Here is a 10,320-nt window from a genome sequence, read left to right as displayed (position 1 = left end):
TCTGAATACCCACCAAAGAGTCACAGAGGCACTGAGGAGGCTCCTGGCCACAGTGCTGTCAGCACACCCTGATTTTAAGCAAATTGCAGTCTGACAAGTGGGAGATGCAGTTCTCCCCACTCCACTACAGTTCTCTCTCAACAGAGACACACCTCAGTTACCTGTTGTAGCCCTGAGCTCTCATGGATCAACTCCCAAAACACACTATAGAGCAGAAAATTAAATTAGATTTCTTTCAGTGTAAGGTACAATCTCAAAAGCTACACAGTGAGTTGCTGCACAAAATGCAGCTCCCCAGACCATACACGCAGTGTCTGCTGTGGGATGCCCTGGGCAGTTTCATGCAGATCAAAGTGTGCATATGGCAGAAAACTGTTTCCTCAACAAATAGGCTTCTCTGTTTCCTGTGCATCTCACAGCATTTCCACTGCTGACCTTTTAAAACTCCTGTGATAAATTGCTTGGAGGAGCAGCCTTTCTGTGCCTTTTTGTCTCATTAAGACGTTTAAGTAGACTTAATAAGTATAGCATTTGGACAATACTCAGGCAGCAGAGATGACCTCTATTCTGCTACCTAAACAGAACTGCAGACGGAGCACAGTTTTCTTTAGATGTATGTTTCAGAGGGATGCTAAGAGGATTTCTCAGCAGGAGGTTGGGGATTGCAGAAAAGGATGCTGCATGTGAAGGCAAGTCAATTGTTCGCTCTGGTTTTGGAACAGCATGCCCATTTTATCCTCTCAGATTCTCTCAGTCCTTCTTTGACTTTCTGAAGTTAATGGTATTTACAACACTTAGGAATGAGATGTGATTAACAGCCATTCTCAACCTGAATTCCTGTGGATTTAACCCACTCACCATTTCACCACAGACCCAGGTATTCCCTGTTGGGTTCCATCTCAGCATCTGTGTCTGCTCACACTCAAGAAACCTCACTTCACTCACATTCTGTAGCTACCAGCTGGAGGGAGAATTTGGGCAGGGGCTCACTCAGAACTCACTGGCAGCAGAGCTGTGAGTCCAGCATGGCAGGGAAATGCTCAACTCCTGCTACTACTCTCTTTTATTCATTTGACTTCTCTATACAAGCATTATACAATACACTATACAATAATTTTCAAAATAAATGTGTCTTTGAGACATTACTCCCTCTTTCTGACACAGCTGAAATTTACAGCTGAGTTGAAAGCCATTGGAGAAAGGGCAGGATTAGGCACAGATTCAATCGTGCATACATCATGCTTAAGAAGCCACTTTCGATGCAGGACTTTGACCCTTCTGGTAGACAAGAACTTTGAAAATATGGAGCCAATTTCCACTTTGAGAGCTCACCTGCAATGCTTTCCTCCACTTGCTACATTTGGAGCTCAGAAGTTGTGGAGGGAATCTGGAGTTTCTTGACATGATGGTGCTACACAGCAGAGATACAAGTGTCTGCTGATGGGGCAGCCTGCAGATGGCGGGCATGCAGAAGGTCCCTGCCTGAATACCTGCAGCAGCACTGTTTGGAGAGCCAGCTGCAGCATGACATCTTTACATCCAGCCAGCAGCTAGAGCAGGCCTCACCTCCACCCAAGGTCAGTATCTGCAATAGGTTAAAATACCTGAGCCCCTTAAGCATCTGTTTCTCCCTCCACAGGGAATTTGGGTATCCATTTGTGCAACCAGTGAATATAAAGATATCATAATTATGAAGTAAACCAGAGAGTTTGGCTAAGCAGGTTACAACAAAAACAGAATAGATAGAATGCTTACCCATCTCCTGGGCTTGCTACAAAACTCCACAGGAGGGATCTCCAGAAGAGCCTCTTCCCCACTGCTGGTCAGCTCTTAAATGGGTCTGGGAGAGGTGCAGCCAGGCTCCACCCCTTCCGGCAGCACAGGAGAATTGCCTTCACCTGTGCTCCATGGCTGACTCAGTGCTCGCCTCAGGTGATCAATCAGAGGTTCAGGCCGTGACTCAGCAGTCCCCATACACCACTGCAGTTGCAAACGTGCACCATAGAAACCTGGTTAGGTGAAAGGAATCCCACCTTAAAGTGCGGTCAGTAGCCGCCCTTTCGTTTTACTTCCAAGTGAAAATACTCTCAGAAAAATGTAAATAAGAATAAAGAAGCCTGACAAGTCTTTTTAAAGTGTAATTTTGCTACAAAATGTACAGATTCAAAGTAAATCTTTTCTCTTGGTACCAACGTTGTCAGCATTATCTTGACAGGATGCTATCATTCAGCTCGTGATTGCTGAAGTTCCAGTGAAGTAAGAGAACTGCACTTCATTAAAATCCACTTCTCCGTACAGCTACTGCCAACGCCATGAGCTGTCTCTGCAATTAAGAAAATGTAAAATGATCCCCCGCAGAGAAGAGTACAGTAGCAATGTGGGATACAGTCAAGTCCAACCCTAAGCCAGCAAATAATTTTCTTTTTACAGCTTCCCAGAAAGGACTTGGCAGGGGATGTGAGCAGATAGTGAAGCACAACACATTGGTGAAGGCAATCAAACTACTTCTCTGCCTTACTGAAAGGCTTTTCAGTAGAATGTACTCCACAAAAATAGATTCTATGTTTATTTGTACAAGAATGAATATATTTACTCCAATAAGGGATATTTTGTAGCTATACTGAAAGTTTGGAGCAGTCACTGTTACCCAGAGTGACCATTTTTGCCCCTTTGCCCCGCAGAAGGAACACTGCTGTCTGGTCACTGACACTGCTTACTCTGGAAAACACTGCAGTTCATAACATGTTTTTCTGCTGGATTCTCATTATCACACATTCTGATCTGCCTGAGGCAGCTATTAAATCCCTTGTCAAGTTGCAGCTTACGTTTTGACTGTGAATCATATCTTCTTTTAGCTCAAATTAACTCTGCATTTTAATACTCTGAAATAGATACCATGCAATTAAAGCATTTTCAAAGCATTAATTGATACTTATGGCAATAGCTGATTTTGTTGTTTTGTGTCAGAAAAGCTGTTTGTCTGCAGATACTGTATTATTATTATTGTTTTGGTGCACCCCTTAGCTTTATGTTCAATAAGCAGCACCAACTCTTTATGAAGACAATGTAATGTTTTCAGCATCAGAAGGGACTCACACATAACAGAGGAAACAAGAATTGTCTTTGCCATAGCCTGAAACCAAGTAAGGCTGAATACAATGAAATGAGAGTTGCTGTACTTTCAGTTTGAAAAAAAAAAAAGAAGGAAAGAAACAACAATCTAGAGAAATGTAATATAGAAAACTTAATTCAATATAGAAAAGAAAAATACATTTTATGTGCATAAAGGGTCATGTAGCAGTTGGTATAACCCAGCAACTTTGAAGGCACTAAGCTGTTCTCACCACATGGCCATGTGGTCCACTTAAGTGTCAGAAAAATCTGTGAAATACGAAAATCTCAGTTTACCTCAGGTATAAGATAGGCATTTATCTTTGGAGTTTATTTTTACTGTATTCTGTTGTCAAATCCACATTCCTATCCTCTAAACTGTGTCTGTTTTCTCATCCAATTTCTCGTCTGTCACAACACTGAGATTCCAAGAGTATTTCTTTCTGCCAGTCACACTTCCTAGAGGACAGAGTGCTGAAAAATGAGATAGGTGAGCAGGTAGAACAGGGATTACTTTAACCCCATCTGCATACTCAGACTGAAAGCAATGAACTAACATGGGTCCTGACTCATGGCAGGAGCTGGTTTCCTTTGAAGTTCTGTCCCCATAACTGAGGGGAGCTGGAGGATAACTGAGTTTGAAGCCAAAACCTCCTGGCTCCTCTCTCCTCCAGATCAGCAGAAGTGGATCTCAAATTGCTGAACTGGTAGCAAAACCCTGACTACACAAGGGATTTCCAAAGGCTTCTTGGAAGTAGCTGTGTCGGTGTTTTGGATGGATCTTAAAGAATGCCCACACTACAGAGCTGAGGTAAATCAGGGCTCACCTTCTGTTATGCAGAATGAACCAAATGCTCCTTTGACTTGTGCAGTCCAAATGCAGGCATGACTGCCATCATCATGAACAAGTAGATGGACTCTCATTCTCCACTGCCACAATATGTCAGATGTTTCCACTCCATGCCTTACACTAGGATGAAAGAAATTAATCTGGGATAAAAGATGGCATGGTATTATAAGTGTCAGTGGAGGGCAAAATTAATACAGTGGAATGTCAGTGAATGAGACATTGCGGACCATCTCAAGTCTGGGCTTAATTAGTTCTTTGCCTCTTCTCCCCCAAGGAAAATTCTCTTTATTACTGTTTTTTATACAAGGCAGAAGGCCAGGAAATCTTTTCCCCATATTTAATGACCACGCACTAAGCAACTGCGAGCTTTTCTGTCCCTTGCTCCCCGCAGTCGCTTCCTACTCCCCTACTTGGCAGGCTCCACTCCATACTGCTCCCTCCACAGCTTCCTTCAGCTGGTCTCTCTAAAGCCTCCCCCTGGCAGCCGGCAGCCTCTCCTCCCACTGACCCCATTCTGCCAGAGCTGCGGTCCCATACAGCAGCTGTGTCTGCATGGGAGGCTCTGCCGGCCTGCGCACAGCTGGGGAGGTGACATCACTCTCACTCACTCTCCTCCACCCCGCTGTCTATACGCACACCTTCAGTCTCAGACAGTGGAGGTGAGGTCGTTGGGATTCTCCTACACAAATAATACATTTTTGGACAGAAATATGCGTTTTCACAAAACAAGAAGTTTTCATCTTGAGCTAGCGCAGAACACAACCTCCTTTTCCAGCTTTGTCTTTCTAATTCTTTTTCTGAAAGGAATGCTGGTGTTACTGGTGTTTGCCTAAATTCGGAAATAAAAATGCCAGCATTTCTGCTGTGGTTTAAGCTGGCAGGTACCTAAGACCCATGCAGTTATTTGCTCACTCCCTTCCTTGACAGTGGGATGGGGGAGAGAATCAGAAAAAAAGTGGATCAAAATAGAAAATGTTAAGTAACATAGAGAAAAAGAAGATGCCCAGTTATATATACAAATATGTGCTATATATATATAAATACACATACATACATGTGTATAACAAGTGATGCACAAGCAATTGCTCACCACCCACCAACCAATGTCCAGTTACTCTCCAAGCAGTGGCAGGCTGCCCAATGAATTCCCCCCTTTTTCAAACTTTCCTTCTGCATGATGTCATGTGATACGGATGTGATACGGAAAACCCCTTTGGCCAGTTTGAAACTAAATGATCACTGTGGTCCTTTTCAACCCAGTCCATTCCATGATTCTGTGATTCCATGATTTTGCCCCTCCCAGCTCCTCGTGCCCCCCTTCCCCCAGCCCCCTTGCTGGAAGGGCACTAGGAGAAGCTGAGAAAACTGAAATGTCTTTGGCTCTATATGGCACTGCTCAACAAGCAACAACCAAAAACATCAGTGTGTTATCAACATTGTTTTTCTCCAAAAACCAAAACATAGCATCACAGCAGACACCATGAAGAAAAACAACTCCATCTCACATGGAACTAAGACAATTTCCCATGGACTACACGTTCTAATTTTGAACTGGTTGTTCTTAGGAAAGCCCTTTGAAGAGTCGAGTCCTCAATCTTGCAAAAGTCAGTGTAATTGACTTTTCATTGAATCACAGAATCATTTGAGTTGGAAGGAACCTTTAAAGGTCACCTGGTCCAACTCCCCTGTAATGAACAGGGACACCTACAGTTAGATCGGGGTGCTCAGAGTTCCATCCAGCCTGACTCTGAATGACCTCTCTGAGCAACCTGGTCTAGTGCCTTACCACCCTTATTGTAAAAACTTCTAAATCTCCCCTGGTTTAGTTTGAAACCATTTCCCCTCATCATCTCACAACTGACCCCACTAAGGAGTTTGTCCCCTTCTTTCTCACAGCCCCCCTTCGGATACTGAAAGGTCATTCTCTGTTCTTCCAGAGCCTTATTCTCTCCAGGCTGCACAGCCCCAGCTCTCAGCCTGTTTTTCTAGGAGAGATGTTCCATCCCTTGGATCATCTCTGTGGCCCTCCCCTGGATGTGTTGCATCCACATCTCTCCTGAGCTGAGGACTCCACGTCTGGATGCAGTACTCCATGCCACCGAGGCAAGGCAGCAGAAGATCTCATCCCATTATTAGTGGTTCCAAAACCTATGGCAAAATCCAGCTGTGAAACTTTAATGCCTGATCTCTTCAAGGTTTTTGTAATTGTCACATCTTTTCCATGCAACATCTCAAAATGTATTATCTCAAAATGAGATGTGTTCTCTTGGTAAGGACTATACCAATAGGATAACTGCTATTTAGAGATCTGTGTACTGACACAGTAAATATTTCTCACTTTCCCACAAAAGAGGAGTTGCAATGGGAGATAACATTGGTTAGCCTGAGTAGTGCTCTGAGGGCTTTTACTGTTATCATGAGACTTGATTTTCTTCCTGTGGTTTCTGAAAAAGAAATACTGAAATAATATCTTGATTGCAGCTGACTTCAAAGCATGACCAATTACCTCATTCAACATGCACCTGTTACAGGTCTTAGAGTTCCTTGTAAATAATAAAACAACTTAACCCAACTTGCAATTTGAGGTTTCCATGTTTTATTATAGATGCCACAGATTTGAAACAAAGCATTCCTTGGTTAAGATAAAGTAACTGTTTAATATTATTAAAACATGAGTAATATCTTACCTCAACTACAGGAAATGCTGCTTGAGTCTAAACATTTTTGAGCACAAGTCACAGCCATGCAGGGAAACAGGAAATAAACATCGATGAAAGATCATAGTGTGAAGGATGCTATGGGCCTGCGATAGGAGATTATCCAAGTAATAATAAAGTTAAAGCCACTTTCAAGATAGAAAGCTCTCAGTATCAGCAGAAGGCGCCCTGAAGGCTGAAGTACCACCTCCAAAGTGAAGTAGAAGAATGTTGAGGCAGAAAGATCACTCAAAAGGTCTTGGCAAAGAGAGTCTGTAGCAGCTTCTCAGCAAGCACTTAAAAAAGAAATATACCTGAGAAGATTCTCTTCATATTGTTTCTGTCAGGAAAGTTTAAGAGCACTACTAATCACCAACATTGCTGCTAGTCCTAAGAGTTGTCAGGCCGCCATTCCTCCCATGATTGCCACAAAAGACTGCAGTGAGGAAGGATAAGTTCCATGCTTTGAGCATAACGATCCACCTGCATACCTAGTATTTCTCTGTCATATATATTTCACGTAATAAGATTTCATAGCACAGAATAAATTAGAACATACAAACCATGCTGAAAAAGATGGTATGATAAAGATGGAAGACAGGATCAGATTTGCTGCCAGAACTATTTACAGACGGCACCTGAAACCCTGAGCAGCCTTACTTCTCCTGCTTGATTTCATGCTCTCAAGACAGAACCAGATCAGTCCAATAAACTCTTTCTTCCAAGAAATTACTGACACTACAGAATTAAACATCACCAAAACACTATAGGAAAGTGTTAGATTTTTTTAACATGTGAAAACCAGCACTTGCAAACAATGCAATTGCAGGCACACAGTGTGCCCAGAGATGAAAACCAGAGCAGATGTGTAAATGATACCAGTCATCAGTGAAGCACGGCTCATGTGTCCCAATACCAAGGGCTTAATAGCAAGCTTGTTCCAGTCACAAGCGCAGCAGTCTCCAGGAGTGACTCTGACTCAGAAACACGTCTACTTTTCAGTTCCCTAAACATACATCCTGCATGCTATCCTCAGCACATGCCTGCAGCTGGCCACTCTTTGCCCCACTTATTGTCAGCCCTACTCCTCTGCTCAGTCTTCTGCCCTCCAGTGCCACTGGTTGTTCACGTGGAGCAGGACACGGTGCTGGACCTTGCAGTGTGAACATTAAATGGGCCATAGTTGTGCTCAAAGTTGGGAAAAAAAACTTTACAGGCAACAGGGAGGTGACTGAGTTACCTCCTTCAGCATTTTAATGGCTCTAGGATTGCAGCAAATATACAAAGGACTCTGAACTGAAAAAGTAAAAGCTGCTATTTCCAGGAGACCTTGTGATCGTTCTACCTCCTGATCCTGCACTGATCAGGATGCAAGACAAAAAGGAAAACATGCTCAAATATAGAATGCATTGAGAAAGATACCCTGAAGTATAACTCACTTCAGGTGGGAGTTGTTATCTTTCCCACAGACATTTGCAGCTAAAACTAATGATCAAGAATGAAACTGCCATAGACTAGAGGATTTCATGCATATGCCAACCACAGAAATGTAGTGGCTTCCTATTCAGTAGAAAACGTCATAATCGTGTTGTAAGTAACTATACAGGTGGAAAAAGCAAACAAACAAACCCCCTAAACTTCTTCATACAAAACAGGCACTATTTAGGAAGCAGTCACACTCATAAAAATATCAGTATTGAATATTTCACCTTCAATCACTGGAAGAAGTTATTTCTAAAGAATGTAGCCACTGCACAGATTTAGGAATACCAGTAGTATATGTAGTGTTTTTCCAGCTGTGCACTACTGCTGATCCACAGCAAAGCAGGATGCTGAGAAAACAGAAAGTCTTCTCAACCACACATTCATTCCCCCCCAGAGATTAAAAAAAAAAAAAAAAAAAGGAAAATATAAACAATTATTCAAAAAGTGCCTTCGTTTTGGTTTCATGGCAAATGAACAAAATCTTGGCAACACTGCCTCATAGGTTTTTAAGCTGAGATGATCATTCCATCATTCCATTCTAAAGGGTTGAGAAACAGAGAAATAATTCCCACTTTTTTTCCAAGCTGAGTTACATGTGACAGTAACACACTGCTATCAGTAACTAATCGTGTCTACATATTTTTTAAAAGCTCTTCAGGACTAAATGAGAACATAGTGGAATTCATGGAGTAACAGACAACAGCAGTCACTGCCTATGGATCAGAGTCAAGATCTGAGCTATTTTTACTGTTTTGAAAACAGCTTGTTCCTCTGCTTTATTCCTGTTAAAACATTATCAACTTTCTAAAGATGTAATACCTTGTCTTTTAGTAGCTGTGCATTGTTCTCAAGATTTCCAAGTCCTTTTCAAGCACAATATTATTGTAGTAAGCATGGAGAACAAATTAATAATTAATCTCCATCTGATTTAAATTACTGCTTAGAGTTGATAGGGTATGAATATGTTCAAAGATGTTCTTATTTTGTGATTAGATGAAATTTCTATTTATGAACATTCTGAGGGATTTTTTTTGCATCTTTTTTTTTTTTCTGAGGGACAGACCCTTCCATTACTTTGCTGGCTGTGATGTAGAGATTGGACAGTAGAATCAACTGAAGTTTCACAGATAACTGCTGTAAAAGACCCTTCTGAAAAGAATTATGGATTATTATTCTTAGCAGTATCACCTCACTCTGAATACAAGACAAAGTAATGTTGCAGTATTTACTTTGAGTTGGCTGCAAGGGTCAGTTGCAAGATCTACAATTTTGTCTTTGTCACTGAGTGAAATCTTGATATTAATGGTTTTCCTAGACTAAATTTACAGAATAAATTGTAATCTGTCGTCTCTGGGACTTAAATTTATTTCTTCCCTTCATGAAGTGAAGGTCTGTTCCATTTTATGCTGCAATTTCAAATACGGTAGGTTGAGAGGCAGGTACATTTGGCTGCACACCCAGGACTACGTACCCCCTTGAGGGGGTAGAAGAGTGCTTGGGGTGTGAAGTAGTATACTCTCATCTGAATCTTTTTTAACTTATTATCTCTAACTTGTTCTACTGAACCTGGAACAGCCACTTCAGGGCAGGCAAAGTGCCATTTCATGAGTGCAGTACGAGCAGAGACCGCCAAGAGACTGCATATGAAAATCAAAGTTGCTCGGTGACAGCATTCCAATCCAGGAATGTCAAAGCAGCTGTGAGGGCTGATCTACCCTGCCTATTTTTAATTAGATATGTCATTGGCCCTAAATTAATTTCAGAAATAAAAGGTACTTCTGCAGATACATGAAGGAAGATTCTATGACTCCACTGATTGGTGTAATGCAACAGCAGTGTACTGCTGGAGATTTTCTGGTCTTCTGGTGCATTCCACAGGGACCAATGACTGATTCACATTGCAAAGCCATAGGCAGGTGAACCACCATGCAACAGCACATACTCTCAAGGAGGTGCTAACAAGAAAGCTACTGCTTACATTTTCTTGTTGAATCTAGATTTACACAGTATATGCAAATGATTATCCCACCATGCTCCCATTGGGACCAGCAGACACTGTTCCACTTGCTTCTGCAGAAATCAGACTGGTTTAGCTTTGATATGGGCCAGGACAAATAAATCCTGTCCTATAAATTTAGATTAGAGTCTACTTCTGCAACTTTCAGATTAGGAGATCTT

Source organism: Tympanuchus pallidicinctus, unplaced genomic scaffold (assembly GCF_026119805.1).
Source record: "Tympanuchus pallidicinctus isolate F22 unplaced genomic scaffold, pur_lepc_1.0 scaffold3, whole genome shotgun sequence".
NCBI lineage: Eukaryota > Metazoa > Chordata > Aves > Galliformes > Phasianidae > Tympanuchus > Tympanuchus pallidicinctus.
Note: the sequence above shows the minus strand (reverse complement) of the source record.